This window comes from Octopus sinensis, linkage group LG2, assembly GCF_006345805.1.
Source record: "Octopus sinensis linkage group LG2, ASM634580v1, whole genome shotgun sequence".
NCBI classification, from domain to species: Eukaryota; Metazoa; Mollusca; class Cephalopoda; order Octopoda; family Octopodidae; genus Octopus; species Octopus sinensis.
The window spans coordinates 102,723,728-102,745,020 of NC_042998.1; the positions used below are offsets into that span (position 1 = coordinate 102,723,728).

Sequence of the window (21,293 nt, forward strand, 5' to 3'; positions counted from 1 at the left end):
TCGACTGACGCCTTCACCGAGAACAGAATTCATCTTCTCTCTTACACACTTACACACTCTCACATACACACCACGCACACCCACCTTTATTTTGGGATCACCACTACTTTATTATCTCCACTTCTTCCTACATTTTTAAAACCAACTCAAACTACGTGAATGAAAATTACTTTTGAGAAATTAATTATTGACAGCTGACATTTCATAAAAAATGCAATGTCTTACCTTCTCCCCACTCGCAGGTAGTGTCATTTAACTGTTCACTTATAACATTTAACATACAGTTCATTGTTCACTTTTTACATCGTTTTTCAAAAGTCATTATTTAAAATTTTAAACATCTTACTTTACATTACGTATTCTATTAAGTCTTTAAATGCCACCATTGGTGGCCACTCATCGTACAGAACCTGTATCGGCGATATTTCGATTTTCTCTCCAAATGCCTCCTTCACCCCCTCTCTCTCTCTCTCTCTCTCTCTCTCTCTCAAGAAAAACTGCCTTATAGCCCTCTCCGATAACTTAACTAATTACATGTTTCAGTTTTGCAATTCTTTTCTCGATCTCCACAATTTTTAAATAATTTGTGTTATTCTTTTGGTATCTCTTCCCGCTTTCCATAATTAGTCTCTCCTGTTGTTCCTGGTATCGGTGTCTCATTCTTCTCTGTATCTCTCTTACTCGTTGTTGTTGGTATCTATCTTCCATCTTCCTTTCTTTTCTGCACATTTATTTTCTCATCCGTAATAATTCCCTTTGGTATGGCTGGTCTTACCCACTGAGTCTCCTCTATGTTTTACTTCCTTTTTTCAGCGGACTCTTGGGTGGTGAATTCACGTTTTCTTCTTTCTTTTTTCTACTGTATACTTTTCTCCCACATTTTCTGTATTCTTTCCGCCTACTTACATTTGTGCCCCTTTGTTCTTCTTCCTCTTCCTGCTGCTCTTGCTCTACTTCCTCTTCGTGTTTCTAGGGACACCTTGCTTTTATGTGTCCCCGTACTCCGCAGTCGTAGCAGATGGTAGGTATTCCTTCCACTAACACTCCCAGTTTTAAATCCTCAGGCAATACAGTCGCTTCTGTGATTTTATGCAAATCCTGTAAACTGATTTGGACCATCACCTCGAAGCCGTTTCCCCATCAGTTTACCTCTGCTGTTCTTGTAACATTGGGAATTCTTGTTTCTTCCTCCGTATTGAAGAGGATGTCTGCCACCAGCTACGCCTCATCGATCCAAGAAAAACAACATAACCTTTTTTATATTTTCTGCCGCACGTAAATTAGAATTTCTTCCTTTTGAACAGGAGCTATATTTGTCTCGTTGATTTATTATAATTATTTTCCATTTTATTAAAATTGGCTTTTAATTCACACGCACACACGTGCGCATAATTCTTTTATAAGATATTTTTAACTTTCGAAATATTAGCACAAATGACTGAAATATGCCTTATAGAGGAACTTTGAAAAATAGTTTTTGAAAAAAAGTATTTGAAACGAAACAAGTAACTATAAAGAATGGCTGTCCAACACCGAAATTACCTAATTTGCGAAGTTCCAACAAGAAATATATTCGACAATTTCAGATTGTTCTATATGAAAGGAAGAATCGTTAACTGGAATTGCTAAACTAAACACGTTATTCTGCTGACTGTGCTTGTTATTTAGAAAACAACAGTTTGGAGTGATAACGGTTACAATGATTTAGATACTTTACATATGGCGCCCTATACATTGCAGAGATTCAGCCTCCGTACTGTAGTCAGCTACTATTAATTCATCCACTAGCTAACGAATGGTGATCGTGGTATACAATTTACATAATTTAATTATTAATTTACCCTTGTTACTAATAATTGTACCCGGCATTCCCTTTTTAAATAATTAGATCCTCGAGTGAAGAAATCGTTCATTTCTGGGCAAAATAAATTAATTTTGCAGTAACAAGAACCTTGCTCATTAGTGTCATCCAATTTCACTATGAGTATCACAGACTTCTGTTCCTAATAATCATCTACATGAAATAGCATACGCCTTATAATTTCTGATGATAGTGCTGTGCACTATTATTCCAGTAAAAACTTTCAGAATTATTGGAGGTTTCACGGTGGTATGTTCGAGGTGTCTTGACTATACTTGTATGATAACTGGTGACGTTTTAGCAGCTTTCTGAGAGATTTGCAAGTAGCCTCTTATAAACTACTTCAACATTATCCCTGTCACCAAACGACATTAATGTGTAAGCTTTTCAAAGAAAGGTATAGAGGACTGAATAACCTACAGGTTTTTCAGCATCATGAAGTCATGTATTACAAGTATGTAATCACTTTCTGAAATCTATGACAACATTTTATTTACCTGCAGGTTGATGCCAGTCGATTAGGGTTGAGTGAAATAAAATTTACATAGTTTCAATATGGCATATATATTTCTACATGAAGAGATGGAAATCTAAATGAAATTCACCATTCTGCATTCATCACAACACCTGCCATTATACTTACGTGAAATCAACATTTATATGATTGAATAAAGTCAAAACTAGATCAGATCAAAATATGCCGAATTGGATATACATGAAAGAGTAGAATATTTAGCTTTACATGAAACATATTTCACATGCAACGATGTTAAGAAAGCTGTTGCATGTAATATCACCACTAGATTTATTCATAGCCAGCAATTATTAATAATTGTGTTCAGGTTAATATAATGTTGAAAGTTATCTTCGCATTAATCCCGATCTTATGATTACGTGGTTGCAATACCAAATTGAAGTGGATAATTGTAAAAATAACCAATAACACTTTCAGGCAGATTACTAAGCTTCAATTTGCGATACCCTTCCGAGTGACGGACATGATTTATTTCAGGATTTCTCCCTTAATACTGCATGCAAAATTACTGTTATAGAAGATGTTAGGAAATGGATAAAAATACACCCGAATAAGTTTTACGCTGACAGCAGAATATCAACTACTTCGGCTGATGTCCCGTATATTATAAGATTAGCTACGCTTAAATATTTAAATTATGAATATTTTATCCAACAAATCACTGCAAAAGTGCTACTATTCTAATTAATATAGCAAATTTACAACAGAAATTTAAACTTTTTCAAGGAAATCATTTTACAAATTGCATTTTAGCTCAATTTGTCAGAGTCCCAAGCTCAATTTTCAGAGTCCCAAGTATCTTTCACTCGAATCTATGAACTCTATAGCAAAATACAGATTGTTTTCACAATAATATAAACTCTTATTTCCTTCGAATAAATACGTTTAAAAGCATCGAGACCCACTCCAGTAGAAAAAGATAAATTATTACTTCGTTTGATTTTTCATTTAAACAGAAATATTCTACATCCGTAGTTACAATATTACTTAAAGTTCTGCAAATATTTCTCCCCTGTCAACTTATTCTATCGGTCTCCTTTGCCGAACCGCTAGATACGGAAACCCTTGTGTTAGAAGAAGATCCGCTGAGACCGGTGATGAGGGGCAAACACAGACACAAAGACACAATATACATGCATATATGTATATATACATACATATACATACACACAAACATATATATATATATGTATATATATATATATATAGCTACATACAAGAAAAAATGTCAGAAATATAGACCAGTTCTTCCTCTCTCCCTCTCTGTATATATATATATCTCGTACTACCAAACAAACATGGTTCTTATGGAACTCAAAATGCTTTTTGGAGTTCCGTTCTGATTACTTCTGAAACACTTACTTGTAAACGGTTTTAAGATTTTCTTATTATTATCAAAGAATGTATATATGTATTTTAATACTTTTGTGATAACCAGTACTTAACAGAACAAAGTTCATACAAAGCTTTACATTTTACTTTTGAGAATTTTTTCTAAAAAAGTGAAACCGGTCAAGTGAATAAACGTCTTTAAAATTGCATTTTCAAACATTCTTTCATATATATATATATATATATATATATATATATATATATATATATATATATATATATAGGTATAATAATAATAATAATAATAATAATAATAATAATAATAATAATAATAATAATAATATGACAACAACAGAATGAATGAGACCTCGATATTTTGTAAATAGAGGAATTTATTTGTAAATACATAATATAGGACAATCAGTTAGTTGTCATATAATACTCAGAGTTTCAGATTAACTGATAAGGATACGTAATAACTTTTAGCTCGGGCATCTGAAAATCAGGGTATTTTTATGATAACTAACTGATTATCTTATATTTATGTAGTTATATATATATATATATATATATATATATCTGTACATCAGTTAAGGGGGATTCCGCTTGGCTAACCGGTTCGCGGAGCACCTCCGAAACATTAGACTCGGCTATGTTACCCCGCGCCATTTTCGCTTTACATGTCAATTATTACAGCACATGTCTCTGTTCGGGTTGTCTTTGCACAGGGGCCATATCGACTGACGCCTTCACCGAGAACAGAATTCATCTTCTCTCTTACACACTTACACACTCTCACATACACACCACGCACACCCACCTTTATTTTGGGATCACCACTACTTTATTATCTCCACTTCTTCCTACATTTTTAAAACCAACTCAAACTACGTGAATGAAAATTACTTTTGAGAAATTAATTATTGACAGCTGACATTTCATAAAAAGGAATACTGTAAGTGCTACTTGGCTCATAATTTATCGCTTTCATTGTTTGAACTAATATGTCCCTTCTATGCATGCATGTATAACATTTTCCAGAGTTGTAATAAAAATGTAGAGATCCAAAGCTCTTGCGAACGGTGATGCTGATACATTCTACTCATTAAAATTTGTCTTTTCTAAGCAAAAGCAAAATATAAACTACTGACTAATGATAAATCGACCGCATATTTCTGTTATTACAATTTAGGTTAAATCGATTGTCAGTATCTAATGAGCGGAGTTCTTAATAGATAACAGGATGTATAACGTTTGTATGAGAACAATAGGCTGAAGCCTCTAAATAAAAGTTTTTGTACATTTGGATTACGATGAATTGGAATTTTTCTAGCCCTCATTCATTAGATCTTCAGTACAGCTTCATTGTTAATGAATAATCTGAGAAAGCGAAAACTCCACTCCGCTGTGAAACGAATCATATTTGATAGATTATTATATATTGTATGTGACATTGAAAACTCAGGGTATCAGGGCCTCAAGTACGTCAGAGTATTCAATAACGGAGAGATCTACAGATAAATTGTGTAAGTAAAGTTACGTAATTTATTGATAGTGAAAGACTTGTTTGTGGTTAATCTGTATTTTTGTTATTTTTCTTTGTCTTACTCGCATACGTTTCTGGTGTGCTAAATTTTCAGGAGAACAATTCTTAGTGATTGAGACCATAGCGGATCTTCTTCTAACACAAGGGTTTCCACATAGTGGTTAAAAAATTCTCTCTTATATTTATGTATGAAATACTATTTACTGAATCTCATTTTTTTATATGCTAGATCATTGGTGTTAAGCTGATGTTATCAAATTAATATCCAATTTTTCACACTCATTTTGATTCTCCTTGTTTTTTTCTATGTCCCCTTCTGTAGAAGAGCGTAGGCTCGAAACGTAAAAGATTTTTCTATTCCTGAGCGTTATACTAATACATCTGTTTGTTTTGTACACCACCTGTCTTCGTCTTTTGTTTTTTTCGTAAACTCTCACTATATATATATACATATATATTTATATATATATTGGTAAAAACGGTAAGATAACAAAAGAAAGAAAGAGACCTCAATATTATGTAAATAAAGGAAATTTATCTGTAAAATAATATGTGACAGTTATTCAATAGCCAAGATAAAACTATGGGTTTCGGATGCCGAGGTGGAAATCCACAACACCATCTCTTCGGTTATCTGGCCAGCTGAAAAACCTTATTTTACACACACACACACCACACACACACACACACACACACACATATATATATATATATATATATAGATATATATATACATACATATAATATATATATATATATATATATATATATACATACATATATATATATATATTATATATATATATATATATATATAATATATATATATATATATATATATATATATATACATATATATATATATATATGTATGTATCTATTGAAGAGGAACTGATAAACAACCAATAGAGCAAAATCCATCTGGAATGCAATATAACAATAAACCGGCCAGTTCGAATCGATGATTGTTCAAATTAAACGTTTTTTCCCAATTATGAATCTCAGAATTGTAGAACTAGGTAACAGTATACATTTGTATGAAAACGCTTGACCTACTGCCAGCAAAATATCGGAGATATTGTATTAGCCACGTGCAATCATTGATCATGTTTAACACCATGTCAATAAGATGCTCAACCACCCACACTAATTCTAGAAGTAAGCAGCCCAGTTGATCGCAAAACTGGAATGCTGATCATAATATCCGACATATGATTATTGTAGAATGCTATGGATGAGAATGTGCAATGGTACAACGTATCTGACAATATTGGGTTGCTTATGATTTGAACAGCATTTAGGAATAGGTTTGCTTAGATCAGGGAAGAATTAACGATAATTTACAATAAGAATTGTTTATGCTGTTGACTAAACCCTACAGAGGGGTTTCAGTGCACATTGGCGATAATAACCGTAACAATATACAGTGATGGATGAAATACAATAAGGACACTGGTAGGCTTTGTACTCCGAACTAAACGTCTATGAGGTAACTGGATTTTGTTGTGGAAATGATTAATGTATTATATTCATATGATATGCAATAATTAAAGCAAAGATGCATGATAGATATGAAACATCTCATGCTATTTGCGTTTCTTAAATATGAACACCGTTCAATTTATATTCATATTGGAAATATTAATAAGCTATCTAGAAATGTTGTTTTTTTTTGTATTAAATTAAGTTTGATGTAAAGAAATTTAAGTCGCATTTAAAATTTTGTCAAAGGCAAATGTATAAGAAAATAAGCTTTGCAAATATATAGAAAACAGTGAAGCTTTACATATAGATTGACAAAAATGAAAAAATAACTAAATAAATAAATAAATTAATAATAATAATAATAATAATAATAATAATAATAATAATAATAATAATAATAATAATAATAAAAGAAAAAGACAAACGTGGAGTTTGTATGTTATATTTACGCAATAGATTTAGAATATTAATATAAAAAATTCTTATCATTTCCAAACATAATATTAAATGCTAAATTAACTTTCTTAAATGTTACTTCATATTTAAGGGGTCATTCCAAAATGGAATTACACACTTTTTTAAGTAATTCAAATATTTTGAAGCAAAAATGAATAATTTTAAATGCAGTAAAAATTCATTGTTACGCATTGCACTCATTATTATCCTTATGGAGAGAGGACTATCATGGTGGTAATAATAATGATGTCGATAATGGAAAATTTATATATGAATAGTTTAAAGAACGTTACTTTCCACTAACTTATCCAATGTATAGAAATATATATCTTAGTACGGGCCAAACGCGTCAAAGATGTATTTACTTGACGATAGTTTGGACTCCTTTACCATGTTCCTGAACATTATATCTGGATAATGTCTTCTGACTCCCTTTACCATTATATCGTCTAAAACACTTTACCATGTGTCTGGACCATATATTTGAATAAAAGGAATCTGTCTTAATGTATTTCAGCTCCTCTTTCCTCTTGCTAATGGGCCCATAGGTACTGGATTCAAAGTTCCAATTCACATCAAGGTAATCTACTGTCCTCATGCTGGTTTATATTGTGACCAAATGAGGTCTCACCACGGTCACAACAATAGCTGTTTGCTTCTTGCAATGATGCCAAAGCGCTGTCTCTGTAGATTTGCAGTTTTTAGAGGGGTTTTTCTTATCTTTAGGACGTAAAAACTGACATACTAACACATATAAGCATTGTCAAATACGCCCATTCTTTCACCGAAGCACCTAGCCCGACCACTTGCTAAGAATTAGGGTGCTTCTGGTGTGCAAGATAATCCGTATTTCTTCATTTCTAGTAGCAGCATAGGCACTAGCAAAATCCTGTGCTATATGCAGAAGCTCTTTCAAGAGGGACGCGTAAAAATGTACTATATGAAATTAGTACCTTGTTCTGTTCCAGCCACCGTTGGATTTAAATCGTGTTATGATCTCATTGGTGCTGCGCCAGAGGGCGAGGGTTTTTTAAATCGTAATTGATTTTCCTGATCAGCTGCATGACGTCTGACAAAGCACGAGTGTATCAAAACGTGTCCCTTTAACAGCCACAGTAACACGGAATCATTCGTCGTATATGAGGCAGGTAACGTCAAAGTGGCCTTACTCAGTTCGCTTCCTATCGACTCGTTTTGTAATTTTTTGCACACAAATAAACCATTCGTGATTTTTCCGCCTCCAATAATGGAGAACAGTCAGCATGTATTTTCCTACTTGTCATTTCTGAAGAGTAGCTAGTATTATTTATCCGTGTTCTCATGTAACTTTCAGTTTTAGTACCCGGTGCAAAAGAGATTGTTAAGACCACTTGGAATCTATCTATCTATTTATCTATCGATCTAGTTACCTATCCGAGTACTGTCACTGGTTCGGGTTCTTTTGATCTCTGAGGACATCTTACTGGAAGCTGGTAAAACAGTTCAGTTTTTGAAGAGTTGATTCTTGAGAGCAAGCATTTCTGCTTCGCAAGAAAACTGGTCCACAATATGTTGCATCTCCTCAATGTTGTTGGTCACAAGCGTTGAATCATCCGAGTGTAGCTGCTCATTCAACTGATTTTGATGGAGGCATGAAGATAGGCCAACTTGAAGAGTTTTCTATCTGTTCTGGGAATTTTTATCTGTGGGGATAAAAACTGTAGATTGATCCTCATGGTGTCTAGCACAGTTGAAAGGCCAAGAGAGCAGAGAGCAAAGAGAGAACTAAGCATGCACACCTACTGCACACCATGGTTGACAACAAACGCTTTAATAACTTCTGCGACAACTGAGACTAGAAATTCCGTTCCTGTGTGGAACGGCTTGATGTTGTTAAGAAGTAACTCCGGTTATCCATAAATCCCTAACACATTCCAAAGTGCTCCTCGATCCATTGTGTCGAATGCCTTGGAAAAGCCGACAACCACCACGTAGAAGTGGTGGTGTTAATCCGCTGCTTTCTCATGTATCTGTCGCAGTGTGAAGTTCATGTATGTGTTTGATCCCTCTGTCCTGAATCCACATGGACGCTCTGAGATGACAATGATGATGATCAACCTCATCGTTTCATCATCATCGACGTTATCGTCGTCGTCGTCATCATCATCATCATCATCATCATCATCATCATCATCATCATCATCATCATCATCATCATCGTCATCATCACTACCACCATTATGCAGTGCGTTTCTAATAAACAATAGCACTTTTGAAAATGAAAGAGACCAAAATATTGAAATCATATAGATTAACAATTAAATAAAATATAAAATACCCATAAAGTATGCTATAAGATAAGAATAAATTAATCACCAGAGAACCTAGCCTGTAAAATAAACATGAAATCCCACAATCGGCAGTCAATAATACAACAGAAACAAGCACATATACAATAAATGATACCTGAAAACACGACGTAAATGCTACACAACCCACTGCCAAAGAAACAACGCCTTAAATCAAAAGCAAATGCAATGAGAATTAACGCTAAAATTTATTATGAAGAATATAGAAATTTCCATGGAAACATTCAACCAAAAAGAGATACACAAACCTCATACGCATGATGGGCAAGGAAATATAGAATACGTTTCTCGCACCATAACGTATCAAAGAGTATGCTATGATGACGATATAAGAGAAACAATAGAGAAAACACATGAATCAATGTTGAATACCTGCCAAAACAACAAATGAATGATCTGTTCCATAAAAGATTAAATCAATAAAACAAGGCCTTTTGGATGATACTATACATGGAAAAATATGAATATCAAAGGCTTCTAAGATTAATTTTAATCAGTTGCATTGATTGTATGATGGAAAACCAGGCTCGATCCTAAGACTCTGGTTTCTAGAAGAAAAGTCGAGAGCAATGAGATCTATGGAAGTATGATATGCTACATAGCATTCAAACAGAAATATAAAAATGTTACCTTTTTGTAGAGCACTGAAAAAGAAAGATGCAACAGAAGAATTTTAAAAATAAGACGACGCATTACGAAAAGCATAGTTTCACTCTGAATAATATAAATCTGTAAGTAAAGAAAACTGTTATCAAATCATATCAGCAAATGCATTTCGAAATTGTTTGTGAAGCGTGGCAGTTTTATAAAGACACACGTAATTAGAATTTGAACCAAGTAAAAATATGGAACAAAATCATCAAATTAAAATGTGCAACGTCTTAGAAAGCAAGTGAGGAAATATAAGCGTACATCATGATTGGACCATTATCACCAACAAGCAAAGCTCCAACAACATAACTATTATATACCACTGGAAAAAAGCTTATATTTTTAAGTACACCAATGGTTTGTTCCTCAGAATCAAATGATAATTGTTTCTATTATAATTATACGATCTAAATTTGGAGGGGGGGGATAGTCGATATAATTGATCTCAACCCTCAACCGGTTCTTTATTTTATCGACCTCAAACTATAAAATGCAAAGTTGAATTCGGTGGTATGAAAATACGCAATGAAAAGAACCGAAACACGTACCGTAAGGTCTTTTTTCCCCACCAGCTAGCTGCACATGTATTACCAGTATCATTCTATATAAACATATGTCTCAATTAATATATCTCGCTTGTTTAATGATTATAAAGATAATAACATCAACATTGGTATGTAAAACGAATGAAGTGTACAAAATAGGGTAGCGGCCATCATATAAAGGTTAGTAAGAACAAGTTTATTGAAATATATATTATAGGATATTTACTAAAGAATATTTATCATACAACGCATTGATACTAGATATTTTACACATATTTTACACGTATTCGTTGTTTAGAAGACTGTTAATGAGCTAACAGTTACTTATTATGATTTTACATTATTGTAACATTCAACTGTCCACGGGGCGAATTGTGAGAGCCGACCGGTGTCTTGCGATGAAAAACAAAGTATTGCGTGCCTTTACCGAGAAGGCATGTCAAATTCTGTGATAACAACTACTGTAGGAAGGTCTAGAAGTGTTGTTCAACGAATTGTAGCTAGTTTTAAGTCATCGGGTTCGACAGATGCTAAAATTCAAACCAGTAGACCTAGAAAAATTTCACCAACATAGAATCATATCATGGTTAGAGTGTCACTGAAGGATAGGTTTGAGTTTTGCTGACGAGTTTTTAGGAGGGTTTGCTCACGAACATGTCGTTTGGACAGAAGAGCAGTAGTCAGAGGTTTATTTTAGTGATGACTGAAATTTAATGTGATTTGTTCCGGGGATGTACGTCCGACGTAGAAGTGGCGAATGCTTATCTCGTGCATGGATGAAGACAGTAAAATACGGAGAAGGCAGTGCAATGGTATGGGGAGTGATCACCGCTACTGGTCTTGGTCCACTTATTCCCCTACAAGGGACTGCAAATGCTGAAATCTACAAGCAGATTCTTAGACGGCGTGCACTTCCACATCTCCGATCCCAGTCAGTTCAACTTCCTACCTTCGTGCAGGACAACGCTCTCTGTCACACTGTGAAGAGAGTTAAAGATTTTTTGAGAGATACATGGGGTTGATCTCATGGACTAGCCACTCAAAGTCCCGATGTCAGCCATATAGAAAACGTTTTGAAGATTATTGGAGATGGGACGCGAAGGAGAAATCCAAAGAACCAAAATGAACTCTAAGAATTATTGAAAAACGAATAGAAAATTTTATTACATCGTTTTGCAAGAAATGATATAGTCCCATGGTAGCAGAGGTCATTGACAGTAAAGGGATGTTCTCAAAATATTAATACTAATGGTTTTATTTTTGTTCTTGTTCAATTTTTCATTGTTTTTCTAAGTGATCCTTACTGTTTCGACGTTGCAGTTTGGAAGATTATTTGTTTATTCCTATATAACTTAGGAAATAGTAATTTCATTCACTTGAAAATTTCACAGAAGATGGATATTAAATATATCTAGATATGTGTAAAATATCTTGTCTCAAAGTATTGTTAATCTTCTATAATAAATATTTCAATACACTTGTTCTTACTGACGTTTATATTATGGTCGCTACTGTATATAGAAACTGCCGTTCAGGATAAATTTTCGTAAGAAAGTCACATATCATTTTCATATTACCCTTTGGCTGATTCAGTTATGAGAGTTCGACCATTATCTGGTAATGTTCTCAAAGATTTTAGTCGATTATATCTATAAACACGGACATGTTTTGATTCGAGAACATGAAATTATATGATAGCATCGTTGAATATAAATTTATGAAAAAATGATTACACGTAAATTTAAAAACTGAATAAAATATAATGAACTAGATGGGGAGAAAGAATGTTACAATGAATAAAGTTCGAATATATGCATTAAATTAAAAGCCAAGGTAGGGGTAAACTTTATCAGTGCTACAAAATTAATAAAGAACAGAAAGTCATATTGTAAATGAAACATGCGAAAACAAACCTCTATAGACGAAAATGTAAGCAGAATAAAGTAGAAAATTATTCAGGATAATGCCAAGATTATGTTAATGAAAAATAAAATAATATATGAAGAAAGGGTTATATGAAATATATCATAAACAAATACGGTTCCGCATACAGGATGCATTGTTAACAGAAGAGCAGTCGATAATGTTCTCAACTTCCAGGAACTAGCTGCAACATGCTAAATATTATATAATGACATAGCAATGGATATTCATGTTAATTTATGTTCTAAGTTTAAATTTATCATATTTAAATTAAGAATATAAACAGAGATACGTTCACCAAAAATCTCAGCCAAAGTAAGCTTATATGAAGTGGACAGAAAAATCAATAAACGAAATCAATTATAAAATTTCCAAATATACTGTAAACTGTAAATTTGCAGAAATAAAAAAAATGATGATACTGTCATGTCCACAAGAAGACCAATCTAACTGTGTCTAACCTTGTAGAAGAGATATCTGAAACCTCTTGGTAGGAAAGAAACAGAACGTTGGTGTAAGCACACAGTGCAATCAACTGCAGAAATAAATGTTAAGACTAAAGCATTCATCGTAATGTCAGTCACGCACACAACTGAGGTCTTAACCGACCTATGAAGGTGAATGTATATCCTACGGTCCGTACATTAACCAACCGGAATATATTCTGACATGCCATGAAACTAAAACAATATTGGTTTATGATTTATATCGTTCAGTGGAATAAATATTACTTTGCGCTCTGCCAATCACATTTTCTCTTTCTTTCAATACCCATTACAGAGTTTAGCCGATACATCTCGTAAATTACCAAAGCATTTGGAGATAATATCCTAATGCTTAAATTAAAATATACACAGTATTCCAACAGCATATAAATTAGAGATTTGTATTGATGCATTTAATTACTACCTTGACCAGGCAAAATATATTCACATTTTAGATATGTCAGTTGTAATACTACTGACATATAAAACAAAAATTAATGCTCGTCTCTGTTGTATATAATGTACACTTAAATTTAGTTAAACTTTATTATTGTGTCTCCTTTTCCCCTTTCTTCAGCATAATTATGATTCTTATTCGTATTTTTCCAAATCTCTAGTTTAGTGTAATATAAAATGAATGGTGCCGTGTAAATCTCTGCAAAATATTAAAAAAAAAATAAACGATTCCAAAACATTTTTCCAACTTCTCCAAGCACTCTCCTTTTCATTCTCAATTCAAGTGCCAATCTTTACCCCTTTTTCCTCTGTCGAGATTATCTTTCATCGATTTTCTATATAAGTAGAATTATGTATAATTATATATACTTGATTTCGTATAACCCTTTTCTGTACCTCCCCTGTGCGTGTGCTCATCAAGGAGGTTGCGAATATATTTGTCTACGAAACTGATCAATTTTCGATTACTATTCCACTATATTTTCATTTGATCATCGTAGACTCAATATCAAATCCCGTAATGTACCTCCGTCACAGCTGCCATCACTTTCCGTCTTTTCTTATCTTCACTAACCTACACATTAGATTCTTCGATTCTCACGCCAATTACACTTATCAAAACGTTTCCTTGGACTTTCATAATGTCGAAAGTTTGACAGAAAACATTCACCAGGGTCCTAAGTTTCTAACTTTTATGCAGGTGCAGAGGGCATAAGTATAGAAAAGAGATGTTAGTGGACATTTATAGACGGGTTGCTGGACATTTCAGATTACCAGGGACATCTTGTTAATTAGAGTGGTACGAAACTTTTTATACACAAGAATTGTGCAGAAGCAGATAATACGAGATCGAGGATAATATCCCCAGAAACACGATCTCATCATTCATCTGGCTGACATGTATTGCTTTGATACACCGAATGTGCCAACCTGGAAATTGGCAATTATTGAAATCGAATTTACCATGTGGGATGCTTTTGCTGTAGGTGTAAGTGATCTAGCACACCAGGAAATTAGGTAGGCACTGAGGAATGAAATATAGGTTACGATTTTATATATATATATATATATATATATGTGTGTGTGTGTGTGTGTGTGTGTGTGTGTGTGTGTGTCTGTGATTTTGTGTTTGTATATATGTATGTATTTATATGGCAAAATAATCACCGTCCCGATGTACATTAATATTTGTTTCAACACACGACTTCACATCAGGAGTCTTGCAACACAAATTCATAAACGCATATATATATATATATATATATATATATATATATATATATATATATATATATATATATATATATATATATATACATACATATATATATATACATATACACACGCGTACATACACACACACACACACACATATATATATATATATATAAAGTAGAAAATATTTTACTGGCGAAACACGCGGTGGATATAAATAGAGGAAGGCATAAGATGAAAACAACACACAAGATTTGCTCTACAGGATTTAAAATTATATTAGGGCCATGATGATATAGATATAAAATTTTGTACAAAATAAGGTTTTGTTCTTTCAACATTATTGAAGTAAGGACGGTTTCGTATTGCTTCTCAAACTGAGAGTTGAAAGAGATAAATTGCTGGGGGTGGGGGCGAAAATATTGCTACGGGAGATAATAGTTCACTCGTATATTTTGCAGTAAATGGAAAGTAAATCTATAATAATATTTTTTTTTTTGTATTCTCGGCTTCATTCTAGTTTACATCTATTAGATGGAGTAAGTTCTTTATATCGCTTCATATTTAATTCTGGTTTATATTTTGGAATAAATAAGGCTTCTTTATTCAGTCTTCAACACAACGAATTCAACACAACTGTGTTGAATTCCAGATAAAATGGTGATAAAATGGGAAAATTTCCAATTTAATCTTTCTGCACGTTCATCCATATGTTGACTGAGGTATATTTAGCGATATCGTGGGGATGAAATTTGTTGTCTGTGGACCGTACATCTCTTTCGGATCGAATTTCCCGTTGAGCCAATATAATTTCGATGGCAACCTGAGCATCTATTTACGTAAATGATATTTTTGGAGGCGCAAGCGAAGTTAGGTTTCATCTTGAATATTTTCCCTTGTTTGAAATGGAATTCCGACCCTTCCATGATCCGCACTAGGGCGACCACAATTTATGACTCTGGTGTCCGTTGTTCTAGAGAATAATGAGTATTTCCTTTAATATCTTAGGCAGTTTGCTTCTCCTAATAATTTTATGGTTACGTAGAATGTTAAGTTTGTGCTCCCTATGGCGTATTGGAAGATAAACTCTTCAGTCCTAGTTCTCTAGTATTTGTTTCGGATACTATGGTTCAAATCCTTCTTGCAAGGCTGAAGGGGATATTCGTTTTGATATGTTTCGTGTGACATAAGCTAAAAAATAGATATTGTTTAGCGTCTGTGATATTGTAAAAGAAAATGTCTGTTTATATTTAAATCAGTATGTCTAAGAATGGGAGTTATTCGTGGTTGTGTTCTATTGTCAATTGTATGGTATGTTGGTGTTAATGTCATTGAGAAGTTTTTTGAACTCCAGGAGCTTATCGATGTTTTCATTCCAGAGGATGAGTCAGTTGTCCAAAAATCTTTTTCAATATTCTTTTATATATTGGGAGAGAGTGTTTCCAAATATTGAAAATGACTCCTGATATATTGTTATTTCTAAAAATACCATTGTTAGAGTGGCAATGGTTGGTTCCCATTGAAATTCCAGATTTTTAGCAATAAACAGTGGTGTCAAACATGAAATAAACAATTATCTCCTCCAGCAATATTTATTTTTCCTACTAGCAATTTATCTCATCGACTCTCAGTTTGATGAGCAATGCGAAACCAGTCCTTACGTCAATTATGTTGAAAGAAGAAAACCTTATTTTGTACAAAAGTTTATATCTTCTGGCACTAATTATACTCTTAAATCTTGTAAAACAAAGCTGTGTTTTCGCATCTTATCTCTCTCTCTCTCTCCCTCTCTCCCTCTCTCCCTCTCATATATATATATATATATATATATATATATATATATATATTATATATATATATATATATATATATATATATATATATATATATATATATATATATATATACACACATATAAGAAAGAAAAACGTTGACAAAAACAACCCGTAACTCTCAGAACGAACCCAGAATCAGAAAACAGGGGAATCTATCACGACAACCACAGAGATAAATCAAAAACGATACAAACCCCGCTAACTTACCGACCTTCAGCACAACAATTGCTACCACCATCAGCACCACCGGAACCACCAACCCTATCACAGCCCTGCTTCACTCTAAAAACAACAAATCTTTGTGCTTGTGAGGAGAGCCAATTATGAATGGATGGCACTGATAGCACGAAAGATATATAGAGAGAATGGGAAAAATTCATGATACCAGCATTTTTAAAGTGCCAGGTGACTTAATGTTAAGCGAATGCCATTTAAGATATATAAAAAAACTTTAGGCAGACTTTCCCCCTTCGACGTGAATGCCACGAATGTAAATGCCACGAGTAGGCTTTGTAAGAGGTTCGCAAAGGAATCCCATCCAAACTCGAAGGTTGGGTTATACCCCTGCCAACAGCCTCGGGAGTGTAAGTAATGTAACTCTTTGCCATTTTCTCAATTCTGTCTGACCAACATGGTAAATATTAGAATAGGTTGCATATTTGTCCGTGGCCTTGGGTCATCCTGACAGTTAGGCTGCTTGTTCAATGAGCCCCGTTTGCTAAGTGTGTATGACAGTCATCATTAAGACCACAGTTTCTGACACGTGCACAATAATTCGCATCTATGAAGGCCTTGAGATCTACGCATCTCTTAGTCGTCCTGTAATGGGAGACGACAGTCTACAGTGCGGGTTAGGAAAGGAATGGATCTCGAAGTACATATGAACTTTCTGGAGCCGGATGTTAAGTTGGTGGTCCTGGATATCAACAACCGCGGAGGTTATCCACTAGCATAATCATTATATTGTTATTTACAGCGTGCTAGGGTGAGTGAAGGATAAAAGATGTTACAGTATGACGGAAAGTTTGGGAAGGGTAAATGGCAGGGGCAGTAGCGACATATCTTCATGTAATGCAACACAGACATTTAAATTGATATTATCTCCAGGTATTTACAACTGTCTTGTGGGTTAAGTTCCTTGATGGTAGCGTCGCTATCTAAATTAATGAAAGCTGTTTGTCTGAGCCTGCCTCTAACAAAAGTTGCTTTAGCACACTGTTCAAGGCCAAAATGAATCTCGTTGTCATTGCTAAACCCTTTACCAGTAGTTAACAATCCTTCTAGTTCTCCGTCATATCTAGCTTCAGATCGTCCATATAACACAGATGGTTTTGCTGGCAGAATCGTTAGCACGCCGGACGAAATGCATACTGGTATTTCGCAGGTCACTATGTACTAAGTTCAAATTCCATCGAGGTTGGCTTTTATCCTTTCGGGGTCGATGAATTAAGTACCAGCTACGCACTGGGGTCGATGAAATCGATTAACCTGCTACCTCAAATTATCAGGCCTTGTACCTACAGTAGAAACGGTTATTATCATTATTGTTGCTGTTAGAGATATTTCCCTTTAAGATATTTTCATTTTTCTCAGTTTGAGCCGGTAGATTAAGAAATCTGGGTTTCTTTTCTTATAACAATATTTTTAACTTTAAGATTTTTTCATATTCAGGTTTTAAGTCAATTTACACAGTTACTTGGCTTGGCACATTTGGAAATCTCTATAGATTATTCAACGAGTTTATACACATTCGGCTTATTATCTTCGTTTTTTATTTATATTTTATGTTTAATAATATTTTTGCCTTTATAATAATAATACTAATAATACATATTGTTATTATTATTATTATTATTAGTAGTAGTAGAAGTAGTGGTAGTAGTAGTAGTTGTAGTAGTAGTAGTAGAAGTAGTAGTAGTAGTAGTAGTAGTAGTTGTTGTAGTAGTAGTAGTAGTATTAGTAGTAGTAGTAGTAGTAGTAGTAGTAGTAGTAGTAGTAGTAGTAGTAGTAGTAGTATTGCTGTAGTTATTCGTTTTGTTTTGCTTCAGATTATATTTCTTTTCTGTATCATCACCATCACATTCATGACCATCATCATTATCATCACAATCACATTCATCACCATCATCATCATCATCCTCATCATCATCATCATGATCACCATGATCATGATCATCATCATCATCATCATCATCATCATATTATTATTATTATTATTATTATTATTATTATTATTATTATTATTATTGTGTATTTGTCGGAGTTAAATTTTTTACTGTGGTATTTGTTGTTATAAATGTAGCATTTGTTTATTGTTTCCTTTGTTGGCAGTTCTGCATTTGTCCCTGGAGATATAGAAATGTCTAGGCCTACGTAAGACGCTTAACAATGTCGGTGCAGGTATTCAAAGTAAGCATTTTGTGACCTGGGGGATTTGGAGAGCTATGCAAATTTGAATGGCGTTTTCTGTAAGATCGAAATACGCTTCTGGTCTAGCACTGTATAATAGCTGGTAAAAGTAAATGCAAAATAAAAGAAGAAAATATATGAAATTTCAACTTATATGATGGAGCATTATGTTATATTACTGCATGTTCACTTCTTCAGTTATAATGCATAAATAATGACAAGGAGAGGTATATACAGCAACAAGACAAGTATTCATGTTTAAATATACACAAAAACTTGCACATATGCGAATGCATATATTTATAATCTCTATATACAAACATTCAGTGACGTCTATATGTACATATATGCGTATATATTATATGTAATGCAAATATACATACACGCACATACACACACATTTGTATATATATTAATCGAAGTGTGCAGTAATATATATCCATTATGGTCCAGCTTACCAATCTGTTTCGCACCAGGGTTTTAACAGAGTATTGGGTAACATTCCAATTATGTAACCCTGCATTCTGTTGACTGCTCTCTATTGTTGGAGATGAATAGACACATCCAGTTTGTGATTGCTGTGAAAGAGATGATGAAACGAATGGAGCAGATTATGGAATAAAGAATTATATCCCTTGGTATCAAAACATCGTCTCGGGACTGGTTTTGTTACAATTCGGCAAGCGTTCTCTTGAAAGGAGTTTGTAAGAAATGTGTATACATATACACACACATATAGTCATATTCATATTCACATAAGGCACTCACATAAACTTCCCTCTGTGTGTGTGTTTGTGTGTGCTATGGAAAAGAATGTATGAGTGCCTTGACGGGATTTCATGCTATGTGTGTTCCTGCTCGTTTCACGACACTGGCTTTCATCATCTTATTTTCCTTGCCAATATATAAACGACCAATACGGAGCAGTGATTGAATTAATTGCGAAAACATCACATGAGATACCTTGAATATCTCATTTCCTTGCTGGTGCTTTCAGTTCTCATTCCGCAAATTACTGTCATTTGTTCAGTAGTAGGTTACTGCGGATTAAGAAAGAAAAAAAATTCAAAACTAAAATTTCTCGTAGCCTCATCACATTCGAGCCAATGTTAATAGGTTAAGAGAATGTTCACTCTTGTAAACAAACCATTCACCGCGTTTTGTCAAGGAAAAAAGGTCTTGTTGTAGAGGAAAATAAGGGGGAATGTCTCTCTTATCAGCTTGGAGCGCCACCACCCCGTTGCTGTGACTGAAGAGGTGATAACTACTCCTAAATGCTTGCATCCAACAGTCTGATTTGGGTGTATTTTACAGCATATCTCCACAGCGAGACATTTTCTCCATAGCAAAACATGATGAATCGCGTCTTTACAAGTTCGATCCTGCTGTTAGCATATTCGAATTGCTAAATTTTTTTTTACTTATCACCGCTCAGCTCATTCACCTCGTAATTTACATTGGAGTCGTATATATTCAGAACGTGTAACTAAAAACATATGTGGTTATCAGTTCAAATGAAAGTGTAGGGGCTATTACAATAAAATAAAATAAATTTATGTGATCTTATATAAACAGACGCGCATATATGCAGGTTCACGTATATTCGCGCAGGTTTTTTTCTATTTTGTATCTACCTATGTTATTCAAATGTGCATTGTTCGATTGATTCTGACTGAGAATTATGTTATATCTATCGAATGCTTACCTACTTCCACAATAATTAAATGAAGAGATAAATTAAGCCCATTTGAGGGTTGGGGTCGATGTAATCGTCTATCCACCTCATCAACATTTCAGACCTTATCCCTATAGTAGAAATGATTATTATTCTTATTATTGGGTGAGAGTATGAAGACCAGTATACCCATCATGACTACCCGTCTGATAAAGGTACACCAGACAATGCTTCACAACCATATGCGTATGACATGTTAATCTCATACCAAGTTAGACAGTGCATGACCTTGCAGGTGGGGACCTGTTAGAATTTTTTTCAGGTCGAGTAGCCCATCCTGCTCAAAGGTTCCTAGAATAAGGTTTGCTTCGAGGATGACGAACAACACACCCATGTCTCCAGATGTGATATAATCAAACTCTAAGGAACTCGTCTTAACACATGGCTATGATGCACTCCTACTACTTCTCTGCTCGTGATCAGAGAGTCACATATTGTCAGCCACCAAGGTATATGCTCAACTGATTAAAAACAAA

The 21,293-nt window shown here is 34.0% G+C and overlaps 1 long non-coding RNA gene across 1 annotated transcript; it reads right to left on the reverse strand.

Moving 5' to 3' along the window:
- Positions 1-1,436: 1,436 nt before the first annotated feature.
- On the reverse strand, positions 1,437-19,688 carry LOC118762305. The gene is made up of 3 exons (XR_004998058.1): positions 19,615-19,688; positions 19,541-19,544; positions 1,437-1,449 (listed from the first exon to the last, which is right to left on the reverse strand). It is a non-coding gene; the product is annotated as an uncharacterized LOC118762305 (long non-coding RNA).
- Positions 19,689-21,293: the final 1,605 nt, after the last annotated feature.